Here is a 22,298-nt window from a genome sequence, read left to right as displayed (position 1 = left end):
ATGTGTTCTGGGACCAACTGGCCTTTGGACAACTAAACAAAGCAGACACTGAGAAGCTATTCATTAACCACTGAGAGTTACTATAGTATACACAGAGAGTGGACCTAAAAATGCCACATTGTGTACTGAGGAATGGCTTCACGTAGCTTTTTGCTCTTTGTTGGTGGGTGGAACCCTCAAATGATCCAAGGTATTGAAGAGAGGTCCTTCATCTCTTCTTCTTTTTCTTTTGTAGTACTGGGGATTGAACCCAGAGCCTCATTAGGCTAAGCAAGTGCTCTACCACTGGGCTGCACTTTATTTTATTTCATTTCATTTTATTTTGAAACAGGGTCTCACTATAGTGCTGAAATTGGCCTCCAACATGCAAACCTCTGGCTTCAGCCTCCTGAGTAGCTGGCATTACAGGCATGTGCCACCACACCTAGTCTTTGTCTTTTTGATGCCAAGGACATTGGTCAATTAATCCTCACTGAATCAGTGGGTAATTCTTCACTAAAAGCCAGAGAAATTAGCATTTCTTCATGGACTATTTCCTTCATGGTTTCTCCTCTGTACTAAAAAGGCGTTTCTTCAAGGTTTTTGGAATCATTGTCTTTCCTCCCTCAATGAATTCCTCCCTGTTGTTTCCAAATTCTGATAGTGGGAAACCTCCAAGAGAAACGCCCAGGACATGAACTTGATAAGATGAACTTTACAGGAGGAGGAGAGTGCTAGAGAGAAGGACCATACCTTGGGAATTTGGAGGGATTCTGGAGATGGTTATAAAAGAAGGCTTTCTGGCAACTTCTGCTCTGATTCTTGACTCTTTCCGGTTTTTTTTTGGGGGGGGGCAAATATTGTAAGCCCACAGTCATTTCTGTGTAACAGTTAGGAGTTTCCCCAGTTACTCAAGCAGCGGCTGCCATTTCTAGTTCAATAGAAATATTCGAACCTGGTCCTACCTTTCTCAAATGAGACTAGAGGCATTTGATGAAAGAGCAGTCTCTGAAGTAAATAGCATGTTACCCCCTCCAGATAAAACAAACCTGTCAGAAGCCCTGCCTACTATGTCGCTGCCTCTCTCCCACACACTTTTGAGTCTCACTGACCACATTAGCATATTGAAGGATCTGACAAATTCTGCAATCTTCCCCCTAATAAAATACATGTTAAATAAAATTTATTTTAGTAGATACTGCTTAAAGATTGTTTCCTCAGAGCTGGGTTGTGGCTCAGTCTAGCATGCGTGAGGCACAGGGTTCGATTCTCAGTACCACATAGAAAAATAAATAAAGATATTGTGTCCATCTACACTAAAAATATTATTTTTTAAAATTGTACCTGGCTGGGCACAGTGGCTCACGCCTGCAATCCTACCTGCTTGGGAGGCTGAGGCAGGAGGATCATAAGTTCAAAGCCAGCCTCAGCAAAAGCAAGGTGCTAAGCAACTCGGTGAGACCCTGTCTCTAAATAAAATACAAAATAGTGCTGGGGATGTGGCTCAGGGGTTGAGTATCCTGAGTTAAATTTCTGGTACCCCCCCCCAAATTGTTCCCTGGCCTCTTTCCCATATCTCTGTGCTATGTAACATTGCCTTAAAAATCTTTCTAGAACTGGGTTTCTGTTGTCTGTCTGGGATTTGTTAACTTCATCTCAACTGTCTTTGGTTGCAGATACATTGTTACAGATCTGGCCTCATATCTGCCATTTTCTTCTCTCCACCTTCATTTTAGGGCTAAGAGAAGATGACATTGAGGATCAAGAATCATACAAGGCACTTCCCACTCCCAATCCTTCCTTCAACTTCCATGTTCTGGACTTGATGTTATCTCTGCAGTCCTAAAACAATTCTTTCTCCTTCCTTCCCCAAATGGTCTTCAGATGTCACATTTCTGAGATGATTCCTGATGATTTTTGCCTCCTGGTATCCATATCCATGTACAAGTAATTCTCTCCCTTTGCATGTGGGCTGCTGACTTGATTCTCACCAAGAGAATATGGCAAAGATGATGGGTTGTCACTTCCATGATTAGACTACAAAAGATGGTGACTTCCCTCTTGCTTACAGATTCTTTATATTGCTTTATTAGCTTGCACCCTTTGAAGAAGGAGGCTGCCATACTGGAGAGTCCTGTATAGCAAAGAACCAAGGGCAGCTTCTAACCAACAGCCAGTGAAGAGCAGACACCCTTAGTCCATCAGCTCAGGAGGAACTGCACCCTGTTAACTAGCATTCGAACTTGAAATCAACTCCTCGCCCAGTTGAGACTTGAGATGACTATAATCCCAAGCAACACTTCCGTTGAGTGACCCTGAAGTAAACTCAAAGTCATGCTTAGATTCATGAGCCACAGAAACTGTGAGATAATAAATGTGTATTATTTGAAGTTGTTAAGTTTTGTGGCAATTTGTGAGATAGCAATAGATGAATCAAATAATTTTGTTAGCCCTTGGAAATCAGAGGACATAATCAATATTAAGTGTTTCTCATAGTTATATAGAACCTGGCACAGTTAGTTATAATTGTCCTCACCGTCATTGTTATTCTCATCACTGCTGTAATTTCAAAAAGCTACAAAAGACCCAAAATTCCTACCTGAAAGCTCTGTCCTAAGAGTTGGGTAGGACAGGTAGATGATAAAGTGCCAGAGCTACTATTAAACACTGAATAAAGATGCACTAGCGCTCTCGATGAGAACCCAGAGAGTTTGGCGCCTTTGTTTCAGACCAAAATGGGGGAAAAATTAAACTGGCCTTGTTTCTGTGATTACGTGAATGTATGAGTGGATAAGTGTCTCTGCATTTTCCCTCTTACAGTACTAATAAAAAACACTATGACCACTGGCTCACAATTTGACAAACAGATTTCTTCCCTTCCACACCCCTGAGGAGGCTTTTTATCATCCCAGAGCAGTGTTTTGCGGATGTTGTTGGTGGTATTTTATTGAGAAATTCAGTAGGAAAGAGTAAAATCTAGGAAGTGTAGATGGAAGGAAGGACACAGTTTTAATTTATATAAAATAAAGAGCAAGCTCCCAGCCTGGGGTCTGTGAAAAGTTTATCTGGGGTGAGCTGGGGCATCAAGAGGGAAAGGATAGGAGAAAGAGCAATATATGAGGAAGTATAGGGGGAAAAGAGCAAGCCAACATGGAAATATGAAGTGTCACTAGAGACATGCAACTAAGAAATGCTGGTGACTTTGAGGTTATTTTGTGTATTTACTATTATTAAACATGTCATTAAATAATTATATGTACATATTTTTACTGTAATTCTATGTCAGTTCCAAACCACACAGATCACTGCTCAATAAACACTATTCCCCACTCATTCCTTAAAAACTACCAAGGATGACTAAAACCAATGAAAGGTAATTCTTAGTACATGGAGTTCTCTTATTTGTGTTATGGTATGTTCTCTTTTTCCACAGTCACTAGCAGTTAAAACATTTTTGAAAAATAACTGAGAGTAGATGTCTGCTGACTTCAATGATAGTGAACTGTCACAAACCCTGACAGGAAGCACCTGTTCCTCAGGCATCTGAAAGAGGTAGAAGAAACCCAAGCAGAAGAGCGATTGTGGGGACAGAAGAGAAAAGCAGCCAGATATCTCCAAGACTGGGAAAAATAAAGAGAATCCAATAAAGAGTCAAACACTTCAGCATTTTGGGAGAGTTTTCTTTAGCTTTACCCTGTCTTCTCTCCCAGGCCAGAATTCTTGTTCCTGCCTTCCTTGCAAACACCCAGCTCTGATGATGGAGTAAGAGTCTACGTAAAGGTGAGGAAACTACAGGAGAGAGAGATGGTCTTGACTGAGTCCACATAAACAGCAAGGCACAAATGGGATACCTAGAAAAAACATATCACTCATCCCTCCAGAGAGAAAAAATCTGGGACCCAGTGAAGGCCAAGTCAAACTCCTCTCCCTATTCCCAGCTTCTCCATGAGAGATCCACTGAGGAAATGATGCCTTACATTTAAATCAGTCTTTTTCTTCTTCTGAAAAATTCTCCAATCACCAGGTACGGTGGCACATGCACATAATCCCAGTGGCTTGGGACACTGAGGCAGGAGGATCACTAGTTCCAAGCCTCAGCAACTTAGTGAGGACCTAAGCAACTCAGCAAAACCCTGTCTCTAAATACAATTTTAAAAACAAGCTAGGGATGTGACTCAGTGATTAAGTGTCGCTGGGTTCAATCCTTGATAGAAGGAGGAGGAGGAGGAGGAGGAGGAGGAGGAGGAGGAGGAGGAGGAGGAGGAGGAGGAGGAGGAGGAGGAGGAAGAGGAGGAGGAGGAGGAGGAGGAGGAAGAGGAGGAGAAGGATCTCCAATCAACAAAAATGTGTATGACTTGGCCATAGGTAGTAGCTTGCTATTTAGTTGTCAGTCAAACATCTTAAAACACAAGGATTCTTTCAACACTCTGTTTCTTTAAGCATGGCAAACCCACGAGCATTGTTCTGAACATTGTGTACTACTGAGATCCAAGGACTGTGTTGCCTCTGGTTCACATCAGAGCCCCTGAAACCTCACCATTTTTTTCAAACTCTCCAGTGCAACATGCAAATGCCTTGGAACTTCTCCCAGCCCCTCCACTTGTTTCTGTTTACTGGGTACATGGACCAGTGCCTCTCACTTGAAAACAGGAAAGGCACATGTCTCTGAGTGAGAAGTCAGTGGGGACTTTGGAAGGTAGCTAATGGTGTGTAGAGGCTGTGGCATGGGCCAGGCATAGGGCCAAGAACTGAGGCAAAGTGGCAAATTTCAGAAGGTCACTTGGGTTCAGGAAGTGAGGCTTTGTGGGAGGTGGTCAGGGTGAGGATCTGCGTAATAGGCGATGCCACCCCCATCCGCTTTCATGGTGGTGATCACTGAGTGATTTCTGGATTAGCCTTTCACACTTGAGGGTTCACTGAACACTGGCCACTTCCTCCTCCTTCTCTTGTTTTCTTTGTTTTTGAGTCCTTCCCTTCTCCTCCCCTCTCCCCTTCCCTGACTCAGAAGAAGGTTTAAGTGAAGAGACTTTGAGGTTGGCAAAGCACAAATAGCTCCTCAGAAAGCACTGGGCATAGTAAGGTGAGGAGTTGCTGGACAGCCATCAAGGTCCCCAGTTACCCTGCCCTGAGCCCAGCTGGTCTCTAGAACAGATTCTGAGCAGGGCCAGAATGGAGGCATTTGCCCATAATTTAAAAAGTGGGGGGAGGGGGGGACAAAACCTTAGTCATTAAGAAAGATTGTATTTTCGAGCAATGTTTAAAAAACTCAGATTGGGAAGGATGGACCAGCAGACGACAGTCTGTGCAGCTGGGATGAAGAGGCACAGAGAGCTGCCAGGAAGGACACACTCCCCGGAGTCCTCGACCATGGAAGAGCCCTGGTGCCAGGGGCCACAGGGTAGCAGGGCCACGGCTGCTCCCAGCCCTCATGTCCCTCTAACCTCTCGGGACTGAGGAGTCACCCTCCTCCCCAGGGCACCTGGTGTGGGACATCTGAGGAGCTGGCTGTGTCCCCCATTACCACTGCCCTGTGCCCCAATGCTCTGAATGGCCATGCTTAACCACTTTGCCTCAGAGATCTGGTACGGAGCAGCCTAGGAGAGCAGCAGCAGTTCTGCAAGGGCACCTGGGGCCTCCAAGCTTCCAATAAACTCCTCTAGTGCCTCACTCATCTTGCTGGACCATGGGTGAGCAGATAGGTAGATGCAGGAGCACAGGAAGCAGCAACAGAAACTGCAGGCCCCCTACTTCCTATATCAGAGAGAGTGCCCCCCGGCCCAGCCTTGAACTCAGCATGCCCACCATCCTTCCTCTGCCTTCCAGGTGCCCATGCAAGTCCTTACCATCCAAAGAAGAAAGCTCCCAGAGCGTGCCCTCTGAGTGCCTGTCTGAAGTCCTTCAGTTCAACCACCCAGGACTCCACACAGGGCAAGTCTAGTTGTGACCACCTCCCTCAACTCTTGCTTATCTGATGGCTGTGGCCTGAATGTGTGTATCCCTCCAAAATTCCTGTCGAAACTTCAACCCCAGCGCAACAGTATTGAGACTTGGGAGCATCAAGAAGTAATTAGGCCATGAGACTCCAACCTCAAGGATGGGATATGAGTCTTTAGAAAAGAATACTTGTCTTGTTTCTGTTTGATCCCTGGTTTGATCCCAGCACTACACACACGAAAGTACATTTATTAACACAGGTGCAGTGGCCTACACTTGTAACCCTAACTACTTGGGACATTGAGATAGGAGGATCCCATACTTGAGCCCAGCCTAAGCATCTTGTCAAGCGCCTGTCTTAAAGTAAAAAGGACTGGGAACATTGGGAATATAACTTAGTGGTAGAGCACTTGCCTAGCAAACATGAGGACCTGGGTTCAATCACCAGTAGCACAAAAAAGAAAAAAAAGAAAAGGGCTTGAAACAGTGAGCTCAACCCTTTCACTCTTTCCATCACGTGAGGGCACAGGAACAAAGTGCTACATTGGAAGGAGAAATCTGACCTCTTCACACACTGAATTTCCTGGCACCTTGACCTTGGACTTGGCAGCTTCCAGCATGGTGAGAAGTACATTCTGGTTGTTAATAAAATTACCCAGTCTAAGGTATTTTGTTACAGCAACACAAAGGGACCAAGGCATCTGGGAACACCTCCATTTCTCCCTCCTATGGAAAGGACAATTTTGCTGGTCACAGGATTCTTGGCTGACGGTTTTGTCCTATTCATTTTCAATATATCAATCCACTGCCTTCTGAGTCCCAGAATTTCTGATGAGAAATCTCAAGAGGACCTTATAGGGAAATTATGGTGAAAAACTCCCTTCCTCTGAGACCCATAGGTGTTAATAACGTCCCCATGGTATCTTAGGGAACAGAGAATTGTGTCATCGTATCACAATCTGAATGAAGGGCAACCATCCTTTTGACACCAATCATTCCAGGTTGAAAGAAAGAAGAGTTGAATACCTTGAGGGTAGATATGATAAGCCCTTTAGAAGCCAAAAATTGTTACATATTTTCAGACTCAAAATGCAAAGACCATTGAAGCTTCCTGCATATTTTAATTTTTAAACAAGTAAATATCAGTCTCCATAATTCACTGAAGCCAAAAGTTTTCAGAGTCCTTTCTTATTCTTCCTATTAAAGTAGAAAAGTTCCTGAAGGTCAATGAGACACTGTGGGTTATCCCCAGTCACAATGGGGCCATTTCTTGCCCTGACCTCACAAGGAGCAGAGAGCAAGTTGCAAACACCATCTATATAAGGCCCTGGCTATAGCTGGGTTTTTGTCCATAAGAAGGAGGAGCACTAGGTTGGTAACCTGTCAGACTCATATATAGTTAGCTGGCTTGGTGGTTTGGTGGTTCTGGTTTTGGTCTTTTAATATTGTTTCCTTGATTTTGGGGTTTTTGTTTGTTTGTTTGTTGTGTTTTTGTTTTTATTTATTTTTTTAAGCTACCCTCTTTAGTTGGTGTTGCTGCTTAGAATGTGTAATGAGAATAGTTAGAGAGTAGGGCAGGGCCTCTTTGTCATCTCTTCTCATAAGGACACTCACGAATCATTACATTGCCCTGAAGGACATCAGGCAGAGCAGCTTTGACAGGTGAAACTGGCCTGCCAGATCCTCACCAGGACAGAGGTGGCCGTGAAAGTCCTGCCACAGATGGAGCAGAACTTCCCATCGTCACGTCTGAAGTGGACATAATGGAGATTGTGGAACACCCAACTATGATCCAACTGTTCCATGTCATTGAATCCTCTGAAAACATCTGCCTCAGTATGGAGCATGCAGGTGGGGGCAGCGACTGCACCACATTCTGGAGCCAAGTGGCTTGCAGGAAGAGGCGGCCGGGAGAGTGTCCAGGCAGATCATATGCACCATGTGCTACTGCCACAAGGGCATCATGTGTAGAGATCTGAAGCCAGTGAACATCTTGGTAGATGCCCAGGATACACCAAGCTCTGTGACTTTGGCCTGCATGGCAGGCTCACAACTAAGCAGAGCTGGACATGTTCTGCAGCACTCCTATACTGTGCCCCAGAAATCTTCTGGCAGGAAGAAAACAATGCCTCATGATGAACATCTGGCACCCGAGTGCCGTTCTCTACTTTTGGTCACGATGTTTCTCTGTTTTAAAGGGACAACTGCTTGCCAGCTGAAGGAGCAGGTCCTGCATGCAAGAAATGAGGTTCCCTCTCATATGTCCACTGAAGTGCAGAGCTTCATCAGCCAGTTACTGACCGTGGGCCCCATGCAGAGGCCACAGTAGACCAGATCAGGGGACACCTCTGCTGAGCCAAGGTGAGCAATATTTACTGACTCGTTCTAGCCAGCCATTCTGCAACCACCCACACCCCACAATAATGAAGATCATGTTTAACATGGGCTGTGATCTATGTGATATATCCTTGGTGAACAGAAAACCCGGTGAGGTGACAGCTTCATAGCTGATGCTCCAGCACCAGAGCCCAGGAAGCAGGCTGCGTGTCCTGAGCTAAGCCTGTGCATCCAGAGGTTGGGCCTTACCTGCCCCCATGCAGATCCTCCTGTCTTTCCTCTCTTCCCAAGAGGAGCCCCAGTGAGCCTGCCCTTCACACGGCTCCATTCTTGTCCTCAGAGCATCAGTTGCTTGAGGAGAACAAGAAGGAGGGTGGTAGAAGAGCCAGCCTTCCTGCCGTTCCTTTCGGCCACCTGCAGGTAAGGATCCCACTCCCAGCACTGCCCCCAGGATGTCCCTAACCTACCCCCAGCTCCTGGACAGTCTGGGATGCAGTGAGCAGCAAGTCCCCCCAGGTTACCTTGTCCAAAGAAAACTCCCTCTGCATGGGAAAGCCCCACAGTGGGTCTGCAGCCTTACCCGTGACAACACCAAGGGCTGGAAGAGGGTGACTAGGAGGATTGCCACCTGTATTATATTGTCTTTAAGGCCTGCACACATGATTGTGTACATGTTGCCTGTGTGCAGGCCTTAAAGACAGGCCCCAGATTCAGAAACAAAGTGGCTCCAATGAAAGTGGGCAGCTGAGAACAAACAAAACCAGGTAAGTAGGGTGGTCCATTTTATTTTATTTCATATATGCTTTTATTAATGTCCTTTTCAGTTGAAAAAATCATATCTGTATCCATTTATAAGGCACAATGTAATGTTTAGATCACCATGAGTCCATTTCACATGGCTCTGCGTTTTAAGTGGACAGCCAGAGGACACTGAGTTCTGTGGATCCTGATGTCACAGTGTGGGCATCAGCCAGGCAAGGACTCAAGTGGCTACTGGAGGGAGGTGTGTACATGTGGACATGGATTCCAGTCCTGACGGCATCTGGAGCTGCCTGGGGACAGTGGATCCCTCTGCCCCGACCTGGGAGAGACATCAGAGGAGAATAATTGTAGAGGAGAAAAAGTTTATTTAGGAGTTCATGGTTTCAGAGGTGTCAGTCCATAGACAGAGGAGAGATGGTTCCTAATAAATTCCTGTTTCTCACAAATCCTGAAACAAATTAATGCTTCTAAAAGAATAATCATAGGGGAAAAGCAAATTGGTCAACGTGTGGCTCCTAGGCCAGCTGCTTGTTTCTCTAAGTGAAGTTTTGGTGAGGAAATTGGGTCATGTCTGTGGACCCATAGAGAAGATAAATTTTGTTCTAGAGAGAGGCCATCTTCCAAGTTAATTCTCAGATAAAGCAGAATAGATTTAATTTCTTTGAGGAGTCCTTGGAAAACTGAAGCAGAACAGGTGTCTCAAATCAAGGCAGAATTTGACCCTGAGTTTACACCAAGTTGCATGATGGCCAGGGACTTGTAACTAGGAAGCAGTTTCTGTGTCCCATTTCATAAAATTTTAATATTGATCTTCTATTTTCCCTCCTCCCATCTCCTGGTTTTTTAATACTCTTGAGTAGCTGAAATGATAACAAAATTTTGTCTTTCTCAAAAATTTGGTAGAATTCCCTTGTAAAGCCACCAGGTCCAAGACCTTTTCTTTCTCCTTCCTTTTTATAACTTATTATTGAATGCCCAATACTGTGTGTAGGACAGTAGAGATTGAGAAAAATGTATGTATGCAATGCCTGGACATGAGCACACACCTCTTCTATTTCCCACCTATGAGTGTAAGAGTTTGAATAAATCTACTCAAGATTTGAGCCAAGTTAGGGTCTTGTCATTATGGTTATCTTCATTACACCACTAGCTTCAAGTTTTTCTTGTGTGCAGGAGTACTTGAGGGAGGGTTGGCTTGCAGAAGGTTTTTCTCAATATTCCTCCTCCACTTTTAATTTTGGATCTTCACTGAGTGCCTGTACCTCAGGAGGGGTCTTCATACTCTCACCCATTCCCTACAAATAGACTTCTGTGGCTTTGTGCTTGCTAGCTGGTGGTGAGGGAAGAGAGGTTCTCTGTTATGCTGGTCCACCTCAGTCTCAGAAGAGCCCAGTGATCCTGGGTCTTGGGGTAGAAACTTTCTCAATGAGTATACCCTTCATCCAGAACCAGCTGCCTCTAGTCTTCAGGCTTCAGAGTGGCTTTCTAACTCTCCCCTAGAAGTAGAGGGTTCTTTGTTTTCACTGTTCCCCAGCCACATGGGTTCTCACCTGGTGTGTGCACTGGTGGAAAGAGGGTTTATTCCCCTTCCCTTTGCCCCATTCCCAACAGCTTGATGGAGATTCATGGAGAAAAGTCTAGAAATGGGAGCAAACTCCCTTTGTGTCTGCAGCTCCCAGTGGTTCTACACGCATGTTAGCCCACAGTTGGCATCTAACTATTCATTCAAAATCTCATTCTTCCTACTGACTGGGGTGACACTTTGATCTTTTCTTCCTGGGCCCTCCATAGTTGGCCAGGGATTCTGTCCCAGCTTCCTTTTGAGGCACCGTAGACTTCAGGATATTTGGTTGCCTCATTACCTAAGTGTCCGATAGAGTCAAGGAAAGTTATGATTTGATAGATTTTTCTTATGTTAGAGTGAGATCAATGCTTTTTCCAGCTTTCTGCAATCTTGGAATATGCTTGGGTCTATATTTTTTTAATGAGTAAATTGTAATATTTTGCAAATTTATCTGGGGATTTTAAGGTTAGCTCTTCTTCAATCAATTTTTATGATTTAGAATTTCCTAGGAAACATGACTGACTAAAAGACCAACCAGAATAATTGTAGAGGAGAAAAAGTTTATTTAGGAGCTCATGGTTTCAGAGGTGTCAGTCCGTAGACAGCTGGTTCAATTCTTCAGGGCTTGAGGGAAGGCAAAACATCATGGTAGAGGAGTGTGGGGGAGGGAAGCAGCTCACATGATGATCAAGAAGCAGACAGAGAGCTAGATCTCCACTTGCCAAATACAAATTTATATATCCCAAAGCCACATCCCTGATGCCCACTTCCTCCAGCCACACCCCACCTGCCTTCAGCCACCACTCAATTAATCCCATAAAATGATTAATTCACTGATTGGGGTAAAGATTTCTTAACTCAATAATTTCTTCTCTGAACCTTCTTGCATTGTCTCACACATGAGCTTTTGGGGACACCTCACATCCAAACCACAAACCATTCCATTTATTGACCTACCAATATATACTATATATTGAACAAAAATTTTGAAGATCCCTCAGACTCTATGTCACATTTCCAGTTCTTAACATTACCATTGCTGTCTTTACTTGTTTTCTTTGGTGAGACTATTCAAAACTACTTTATTCGATTTTTTTCAAAGCTTGCCCACAAACTGATCTTTTCCAAGAGGCAGTATTTGGTCTTATTATTCAGGCCTTTTTCCAAAAGAACTTTGTTATATGTTCACATTTCACAATTTCTGCATTTATCATTTATAATTCCTCAAGTCTACTTTGAAAGTCTTTTGTTGTTGTTGTCATTCTTTATGTGCTATCTTCTTGTAAATCAGAAAATTTTAATGGTTTTGTTTTATTAGTTTCCCTGTTTCATCATTTTAACTTTTATCTTTGAGTCCTTCAGTCTGCTTTTAATGGTTGATTTTGTCATTCTTTTGTAGAGTCTTCTGTGGAATGTTTATTTCTGATCTTAATTCTTTTCTAATTAATATAATTAGAGCTATACATTTTCATCTGTGTCACTTTGACCCGAATCCCACAAGTTTTTATAGGCTGTGCTCTCCCATTGTCCCGCATTCCCCCAAAATAACTTTACCTAACATAAAAATGAACAAAGTATGTAAACATGTGACAGAAAAACAAATGAAAATAACCCTTAAAAAGGAAAATATGTTCAACTCATTTACAGTAAGAAAAACATTAAAACATAATTTCTTACCTATCAGATTGGCAAAACACTTAGATTGACAACATGCTTTGATAGCAAAGCTGTGGGGAAAATTTTCCCTTCTGCATTGCTGATGGGAATACAATGTCTAGCCAAATTATATTTGCATTTTCCTTCTGACCCAGAAATCACATTTCTGGAAATCTCTTCCAAGGACATACTGCCAAAATACAAAATTATAAATGTACAGATCTTCTCATTTCGACAGTACCATTTGTAATTACACAAGAGTGGAAACACTCACATGGCCAAGAATACTGGGCCAGTTAATAAACTAAGATCCATCCAAATAATACAATGCTACATAGTTGTTAAAGAGAATGAATAGTATCTCTATATGACCACAGAGTGACCTCTAGGATGCAGTGATAAGATAAAAAGGCAAAGTAAACACAAAGTTTATAGTGTAAAATAAGGAGAGGATACAAACATATATGCCTATATTTTCAAAAGGAAACAACAAGTTGTCAAACAAAATTAATATTTTAAATGGTTATCTTTAGGAGAGAGCAGGGTGTAAGGTTGAAAGATAGGTTTGTCTAAATGTGACTTTTAAAATAGTTTTCAGCTGGGTATGATGGTACACTCCTGTAATCCCAGTTGCTAGGAAAGTTGAGGCAGGAAGATTGCAAGTTCAAAGCCATCCTCAGCAACTTAGTAAGGCCCTAAGCATCTTAGCGAGAACCTGTGTCAAAATAAAAAATAAAAACAGCTGGGGATGTGGTTCAGTGGTAGAGTACCCCTGGGTTCAATCCCCACTACAAAAAAAAAAAAACAAAACAAAAAAACCTGCAATTATCTACATATTTTACATAATTAAAACATTAGATCAAGACTAAAAAATCAAATAAATCCCTAAAATGTTTTCTTTCTTTTTTTTAAAAAAAGGAAACAAATAAACCTAACCCTTATCAGGTTGATTACATACCACAAAGGAAATAATTAAATAAATTTAAAACACAGCATTTTCACTTAATGGGAAAGACCCTAATGTAAAACAAAATTTTCAAATAAATCCTAATAGGCTTTCAATAGTTTTACTGTTGGCAAGAATGTAAGGCATAATTTTCAAATGTTTATGTGTATTATGTAGGATCAGCCAAATAGGCCAACATGAGCTTGTATCAAGATTTTCAGCATAAGAGAAAAAAAATGCATATAGAGAATTTAAGTAAAATCTACATAGTCTTCAATTTGTTTTAAAAACATTCTGAATTCACTATTTATTTCTCTTTCTGAAAAGTGCATATAATCTAGTACTGAAAAAGTTTTGAGAAGCCATGAGTATTCAAAAAGCAAAGAAGTGAGCAAACACTGCAGGGGTCATACCCAAGAGGAGTCAAGCTGAAGGCCCCCAGTTGCCCAGGTTTCTCAACCTCCACACTGTTGATATTGAAGTCAGATAATCCTTTGTTTGGGGTGGGGGCTCTCCTGTGCATTGCATGATTTTTACTATCAAACTTGGCCTCTTCCCATCAGATGCCTCATCATGGCAATCAAAGATATCCCCAGAGATTGCTCAATATTTTCTTGGGCTCTAAATTGCCCCTGATTGAGAATCTTGCACTGGCCCAAGGTGGGATAAGCTGAGTGCCAAAGTTTCAAAGACTAAAATGAAGGGAAACAAAATACGTTTATAAATCCCAAGTTCATAATGTTTCTTCAGCACTGAGAAAGTCATCTCTGATTCTTGAAATGTCCTTTTGTCTGTTCCCTTCCTTCCAAACTGTTTTGATGGATACTTGAGTTTCTGGAAGTCTTCTTTTCTCTTTGCACTGTGTCCTGGAAAAGCCTCCTGGCCCAGTGTCCCAGCTCATTAATTTAATATTCATCTGTGTCCATTTGGATAGTCAGCCCAAATTTTAAGCAATGGTGAATTATGTTTTCAATACTTTGGAAGTTTGGTGGTTACTTTTACATGGCTATTTTTCTGTTTCCTCGCTGCCATAGTCATTCCCGTGAATGAATTCTGAAAAAGAACCAGCTTCTAGAGTGTATAGGGTAGAATCTTGCAGGTGGGCAGTAGCATATCTAGGCATAGGAGTTTTCTCTCCCCAGAATAAGAGGTCTGGGAATCTCATATCAGAAGAAACACCTGGTTTCTTTTCCTTCTCACCTCTCTTCACCCCAGCTCTTTTTGCATAGAGTTACTCAAGATCTACATGGCTTCTCTGTTGAGAGCCAGCCCTCTTGATGGTAGACTCTCCAGGTTCATGGTTTAAAGCAGTTATTGAGATTTTCTCATGAGAATAAACAGCACTGCTGCCAGAAGTTCAGTCTAGGAGAGATGGAGGATCCGTGACCGGCCCAGCAGTTCAGAATGTGATCTTTATTTATATTTATTGATTAGAATTATTGACACGTGCCCTCCCAACACTTCACCTGTTAACCCTTGTCTTGAAATTCCTCTTGCACATTTGTATATAAGACTGCATTGACCTTGACTGTTGCACTTTGCTATTTTTTCTTCTGCTTTCATTGCTCTAATTCTGTCTTTGGTTTATGTTCCAAGAATTCTTCAAAATTTCACATCTGCGATTGTAACTTTTCTCATTTGGCATTTCATATGATTTGAAGAGAGAGGAAAAGTAGACAGGCAGGCTCAATCTGCCAATCATAACACCCAATTTTTTTTCTGAGAGTTTGAGTGGCTGAGTAAGTACTGTTTTCAAAATTAGGTTTGCATTGTATATGTGAGCTTGTATTTTGATTATTCATTAGAACAACATAGTTAATATATATATATATATATATATATATATATATATATATATTTTTTTTTTTCAGTTGTAGATGGACACAATACCTTTATTTTATTTATTTATTTTTGTGTGGTGCTGAGGATGGAACCCAGTGCCTCACACATGCCAGGCAAGCTCTAACTCTGAGCTACAACCCCAGCCCTAGAACAACATGTTTTTGTGCGTGTGTGGCGGGGCGGGGGGGGGGGGAGTACCAGGGATTGAACTCAGGGGCACTTGACCACTGAGCCACATCCCCAGCCCTATTTTGTATTTTATTTAGAGACAGGGTCTCACTGAGTGCTTAGTGCCTTGCTTTTGCTGAGGCTGGCTTTGAACTCACAATCCTCCTACCTTACCCTCCCAAGCTGTTGGGATTACAGGCATGCACCACCACACCCAGTTCACAATATGTTTTTTGAAAAGAATATTTTAATGATTTTTTGATTGAGACTTCAATAGTTCATCATGCTGGAATATGATTACTAACTTTCTTTTACTTCATCTATTCTAAATAACAAGGTCCTTGAGGACAGAGAAAATGTCAGTTTTATGGATCCTTCAGAAAATTGAAATGTCTGAGCTATCCTAGGCTTGTAAGTGTTTCTGGTTCAATCAGATCCTTTTTTTAGTTGATTGGGTGAGGATCAAGACAGAGACTTGGGGTAGGGGCCCAACAGGAGACGGGGAATAAAGTTGATTCTAAAAGTGTTCATTCCTTTCTTTTGATTTGATTCCTCTCCTACATTTCAGTTGTTCTTGTGAAAGCACTATCCATAGTTGAATTGGTAAATATGAATATTGAGATTTTTCACTCTCTTGTTAAGGTCCCAGAAATAAATACCTGTCTTTGAAACACAAAGTTTCTTCTAGCAGATATTATAATAGGTATGCAGTAGCTCTGAGGGGCAGGTATTCCTCAGTTCGGGTGTATTCAGAAGTACAAAGGTGGTGCTGATTCATCCAGGCTGCTATTTACTGCCTCTAAAGAGTGTCTCCTTCTATATTTGTGTTGAGAGATTCAAGTTCCATCTTGTCTCCTCTCAGCCAGGAACACAATCAAGTTGTGAACATGCTGTGACAGTAGTCATCAGTTGCCATGGGATTGCAAGTTTTCACACCTAAAAGCATATTGGGATGAACAGGTCACTACATTGGAACAAGTGTTAGAAATGAAAATAAAAAGATGAACACAATATTACATTCACATAAAAAATTTTACCATCAGGCCCAGGATTATTTTTTAAAAATTTTTATTTGGGAGCTTCAAAAGCAGATGATTCCCATTTTCTATAAACAAACACTAAAAAGCAGATCTTGGCACTCTCTTCTCTTTTCTTCTTCTCTTCCCTCTCTTCTCTTCCTTCTCTTCCCTTCCACTGTCCCCCACTCTCTCTCCTCAATGTTTCTGTTTATTTATTTAATGTGAGTTACTGCAGTCCAGCATAGGGGAAAACTGAATAATTCACTAAAACACTTCTTTCTCAGAATGAGAAAGTGAGATTTAGATATAACTTCTTATCTCTTCACATATAAAGGTAGATTTTTTTAAGTTAAATAGGGACTAAAATTTACTTAAGTTTTGAAAGATGGGTGAAAGAAAGACAGAGGTCGAATTGCTTTGAGCCATAGAAAAGAGGAATTGAAATATATATTGTTTCTCATACTTCTCATGGTCCAATATGTAAATATACTTCTAAAACAGTCATCATAATCATTTATTGAGTACCACCATAACACACTATTTTTCATTTTTCGCTATCTTTCATTTTTCACAACAATACCACAGGTAGATATTGCAAGCTCCCACAGAGACTGTGCTAAGCTCCAAAAGGGTCCATGACCTCCTCAAGGTCATGAGCAGCTGCTTTGTAAACACATACCTAGGTGTCTCTACATCCTACTCTTCCTTTCACATGACAATGCCTCTGTTGAGCTTAAGGTTGGCAATTTTACTTAACAAAATTATAATTGATGACAAAGTTATGTATTGCTGCCTCTTATGAATTTCTAAACACTTATAGGCTCACCATATTTATTGGATACCTATTTACAAGGGTATCAATCAGGATAGGATAGGCTTTGCTTTTTACCAAAACATTCCAGATCTCAGTGACTTTAAATATCAAGTTTGTTTCTCATACACTCACAGTATCCATCATAGTTCATCTGAGACTGTGCTATAAGCTGATGTTATTCTCATTTTTGAACCCCATGAGGAAATTGTCCTTAATAATGACAGTCACAATAGTCAAGAGCAAAGATGAAACCAAAGGGTCTTGTATTGGCACTTAACATTTTAGTCAAGCAGGTTATATTGACAGTAATTGGCGTGTGTTCCCAACCAAGAAAGGTAAACCTACTAGAGACCCCGAAGACTTGAGTAGCCAGAATTACTTGGTGAGCCACATGAACTCTGCACTTCAGGCGTGCAACTAAGTGCCAGGGGTGGCACAAAGAATGACACAGGGCCTTGTGCTTTGAAAGCTTACCATAAGACATGTAATGAAGCAACCATAATGTAAAAGGAGAGTAAGAATCACTTAGAGGAACACAAAGGAAAGAATGATTAGTTTAAAATGAGGAGGTTACAGAAGCCTTAATAGAGAATATTACTGATGAATTTTATGTTTTATTACTATGTTTTTATCAGTGCATTATAATTATGTATAATAGTGGGGTTCATTGTGACATATTCATACATGTGTTCCCTGCTTCCTCTTTCATTGAACAATTTGGGGAGGAGTGGCATTAGGTCTACTAGATCTCAACTGAGAATCCATCTGGTCTGGGGCTTTCGCTTGTTGGAAGGCTTTTTATTACTGTTTCAATCTCATTGCTTATTATTGATCTGTTTAGGTTTTCTATATCCTCTTGGTTCAGTTTGCGTAGATCATGTATGTTTAGAAATTTGTCCGTCTCTTCTAGATTTTTCCAATTTATTGGAATATTAGTTTTCAAACTAGCCCTTAATGATCCTTTGGATTTCAGAAATATCTGGGGTGATATTTCCTTTTTCATCTCTAATTTTGTTGATTTGGGTCTTCTTTTTTCTTTTGGTTGGTTTGGCTAAAGGTTTATCAATCTTGTTTATCTTTCCAAGGAACCAAATCTTTGTTATGTTGATCCTTTGTATTGTTTTTTATTCTTTATTTCATTAATTTTGTCTCTGATCATAATTATTTCCTGCCTTCTTCTGGTTTTGTAATTAACTTGGTTTTGATTTTCTAGGGCCTTGAGATGTAATATTAGATTGTTTATTTAGGCTCTTTCTCTTTTGTTTTGTCTTTGATTTTTTTAATGTAGGGACTATTGCTATCAACTTTCCTCTTAGAAATGCCTTCATGGAGACCCAAAGATTCTGGTATGTTGTTTCTGTTATTTGTCTGTCTCTTCTGCTCCTGGGCCCTGCTGATCATTTGATTCTAGGAATTTTTACATTTTCCTCTTAATTTTCTCTCTGATCCATTCATCATTCAAAAGTGTAGGGGTTATAGCTCACAGAGCACTCGATGGCAAATGTATTGGTATTGTTCAATATCCATGTATTTATGCAATTCTATGGTTTTCCTTGCTACTTATTTTTAATTTCATTCTGTTGTGTTCTGATAGGATACAAGGAGTTATGTTGATTTTTCTTTAATTTTTGTATTTGTAAAAGCTTGCTTCACGTCATAAAATGTGGTCTATTTTGGAAATGTTTCCATGAGCAACTAAGAAGAAAATGAGCTCAGCAGCTGTTGGATGAAATATTCTGTCGATGGGTGTCTGTTAGGTCCATTTGATTTATAGCATTTTTTTAGTTCTCGTTTTAGTCAGCGTTTTCATTGCTGTGACTAAATGACACAAAGAGCACAGTTTTAGAGGGGGAAAGTTTATTTGGGGCCCACAGTTTCAGACATCTTTGTCCCTAAAAGGCCAGCTCCATTCCTCGGGGCTTGAAGGGAGGCAGAACATCAAGGTGGACAGAGGGAAACAGCTCATGATGATCAGAAAGCAGACAGAGACTCCACAGGCCAGACACAAATATATCCCCCAAGCCATGCTCCAGTTCCCACCTCCTCCTGCCAGACCCTACCACTTCAGTTACCACTCAGTTAACCCCTATCAGGAGATTAATTTACTGATTGGGTTAAGACTCTCATAGCCTAATCATTTCTCTTGTGAACCTTCTTACATTGTCTCACATGTGAACTTTTGAGGAACATCTCACATCCAAACTATAACAGGTCTGAAGAGTCTTTGCTGATTTATTTTTTTGGGGGGTACTGGGGATTGACTCAGGGGCACTCGACCTCTGAGCCACATCCCCAGCCCTATTTTGTATTTTATTTAGAGACAGGGTCTCACTGAGTTGCTTAGTGTCTTGCCATTGCTGAGGCTGGCTTTGAACTCCCAATCCTCCTGTCTTAGCCTCCTGAGCCGCTGGGATTACAGGCATGTGCCACCAGGCCCTTTGCTGATTTTTTGTCTGGATGACCTATCTATTGGTGAAGGAGGTGTGTTGAAATCACCCAGTGAATAGACAAATGAAGGAAGCAGATTCCAAGACATTTCTTTAAATAATTATGATGGGCAGTAGTAATTTTATATCTTTGAAGGACACCTGGTTGACTGAGGCGAACTCTTGACATTTGAAATGTTCAGGGATATTTGGACCTATTTAACAGTCCCAATAAGGACTGTCAACTCCAGCTCATGTGTCTTCACCAGGAGTCTGATTTTTCCCACCACTTAATGGTGAGATCCTGGCAAATCAAATCCTTCCAAGGGGTCACTCTGAATCTGACTTCTCTGTTTTTCTGTTAGTCAGGACACACTCATAGATGCAACTTAGTGCCACCTGACATACTGTGACCTTCTCTTACACTTCTATTTCCATTTGTTATTTGTCTGTCTCTTCTGCTCCTGGGCCCATATTTGGTCTACAAACTGGCAGAGGCCAGCAAGGCCACTCGCTTCTGATTATACAGCCTCACTTATTTTATTTTTAATGCCCTTTAACATGTTATTCTCCATTATGTCTCTGGGGATATTATGATAATCCCCTTGGCCTTGGCCTCTCTTTGAAGTTGAATATTAAAATGAGGCTCCTCTAGTTGCTTTTAAGTAATATAGTTAAATATTACAGTGTAGTTGACCCCTGCCTCCCAGCTTCTACCCTTATGACGCGATTCCAACTTGTGCTGATCAGCCCGGCTGAACAGAAAAACAGATGAGCTGCAAAGGAAGGTAGTAGGGAAAGGGACTGTTATACGTTAATAAAAGAGCAGTTGCATGTTCCCCAAAGAGCTATCTTAGGAAGGGCTTCCGAGATTCACGTGCTGCATTCCTGTAAAAAGCAAAGACCAAACCCTTCCCAGCAGCCATCTCCTCTTCTGCAGTAACCAATGCCACAAATAGTGGAAGTGCAGCAGAAGTTCCTGTTGCAGGCAGTCCTCCCTCCTAGCTAGCGTGGGTAGAGGATGAAGTCTGGCATTTTCTCTAGGAGTTGGGACTTCAGAAGCATCCATGTCATTTGTCACTCCAACACTGCTCAACAGGGAGGGAGCACAGGCCAGTTTGCTACTATCTCATGCTGCTGACCAGATACAGAAGCAAACAAGCACTTATTCTCCCATTAGACCACAGGAGGCCTCTGCTGGTGGAGCAAGTCTAAGTGCCATTCAAAGCAAGTCCCTGGTAGTGTTTCCTGCTCTGTCTGCCTTTGAGAGATGGAGAGGGCAGAGATGGCTGCTGTGTCTTCTTTGCTCTGGTGAATGACACATAGTGAGGTTCATGGGAAAGTTCCAGGGAAGTTGTTATGCTCTTAGTGGCTGTTCTGTTTCCGGGTACTCTTTGTTTCATCACCTTTCATATTTCATGCACGTTGTAGGGACAGACGAGGCAAGGCACCGAAGATAGCAGGAAACAGTTTTATTTGGCTGCAGCCAAGTTCAGAGGGCACAGCTTTTGCTGTAATCGATTAATCCCCTGAACCCCAAATTCAGGAAGTTTCAGAGTTTTATACCCAGCATATAAGGGGAAGGGCTCAGAAGTTCACAGTCTGCAGAAGTTCACATAAAAGAAGCTTTTTCTTTCACTATTTTGGGCAAGTTAACCCTTCAAGGACAACACCTGAGAAGGGGAGAGCTTCTTCTCCCCTTTCCTTCCTCCCCCTGCCAGCTGTTACCATGAAGCCCAATTGGTAACTTAAAAATGTAAACATCTCTGTGAAGCCCAGCTCAAGGCCAGAGGCCTTGTTTGCACATTTCTACAAACTACTATACTGGATATGTTTGTGGAAAACAGGGGGTGTCCAGCACCTGGAGTGCTGGTATCTTCTCAGCCAGTGGCCAAGTAAGACAGGGCAACACGAAAATAGGATGTTTATCTACATTGAACTCTTTTGCAGAGACTCTTTTGCTGACAGTCCTAAAGTCAGCCATGGTGAAGATTTCTGGAGAATCCCAGTTAGGACTTTCCTGTGGAGAAAGAGGGTGCCACTACATGCAGACTCCCAATTCTTCTTCCTCTCTCTTTGCTTTGCCCTGGTATTCTTTGACCCTCATGCCTTTCCTCCCTCTCTCCAGTTGAATTTTTTTAACTTAGCTGTTTTTCTGTTTCTTTACATACTTCATGTATGAAATCATGCTCTTTACATCAAACTAAGCCTTGACTTAGCTTTGGCTCCCTGAAAACAGACTCCAAGATGGGAGCGCGGCATGCAGCATGTCTCTTGGGCAGTGCTCTGTAGATGTACACCAATAAGTTGGTGAAAAGACAGAATGAACTGAGCAAGAGGGCAAGCTGACCCATAATGGGGCTGTAACCCAGAGGCCTTACTTAGTCAACCCTACAGGAAGCTCTGGAGCCAGATGGTCCTCCAGAAGTGTCCCAGGTTGTAGCTAAGGGCCAGGCCTTTCTCACCCTACATCAGCCAGTCATTGGGCACAGCTTGTTTTTGGAAAGGGTCTTGTTCTTGAGCAATGTAGTTTCCCTCCATGGAGGGAAGTTCCTGGTGGAACTGCTGAGCTGGGACTCAGCCCTGTGGGGTGTGGGGTGGAACCACCTGGTAGTGACAAGTACTTTTGAGGGAGTGTGATAAGGAACATAAAGGGAACCAGGAAACCAAACGAGCTGTAATTACTGAAGTGATGGCAAAGAGTCCATCAAACAAATAGGAAGGAGCAAGTGAGTCCCTTCTCCCCGACCTCTGCCATTTATCCTCCCTCTAGTTCTACCAGTAGCAGCACCTGACAGGAAGACCTCAGCACACTGAGCAGAAGGTAGAGAGCAGATGATAATAGGATAAT

The sequence above is a fragment of the Marmota monax genome, unplaced genomic scaffold (genome assembly GCF_021218885.2).
Source record: "Marmota monax isolate L192 unplaced genomic scaffold, Marmota_monax_Labrador192_F-V1.1 WCK01_AAM20220418_F8-fsc00059, whole genome shotgun sequence".
NCBI classification, from domain to species: Eukaryota; Metazoa; Chordata; class Mammalia; order Rodentia; family Sciuridae; genus Marmota; species Marmota monax.
The sequence above is the reverse complement of the archived record's forward strand: the minus strand, read 5'-3'. Positions refer to the sequence as shown.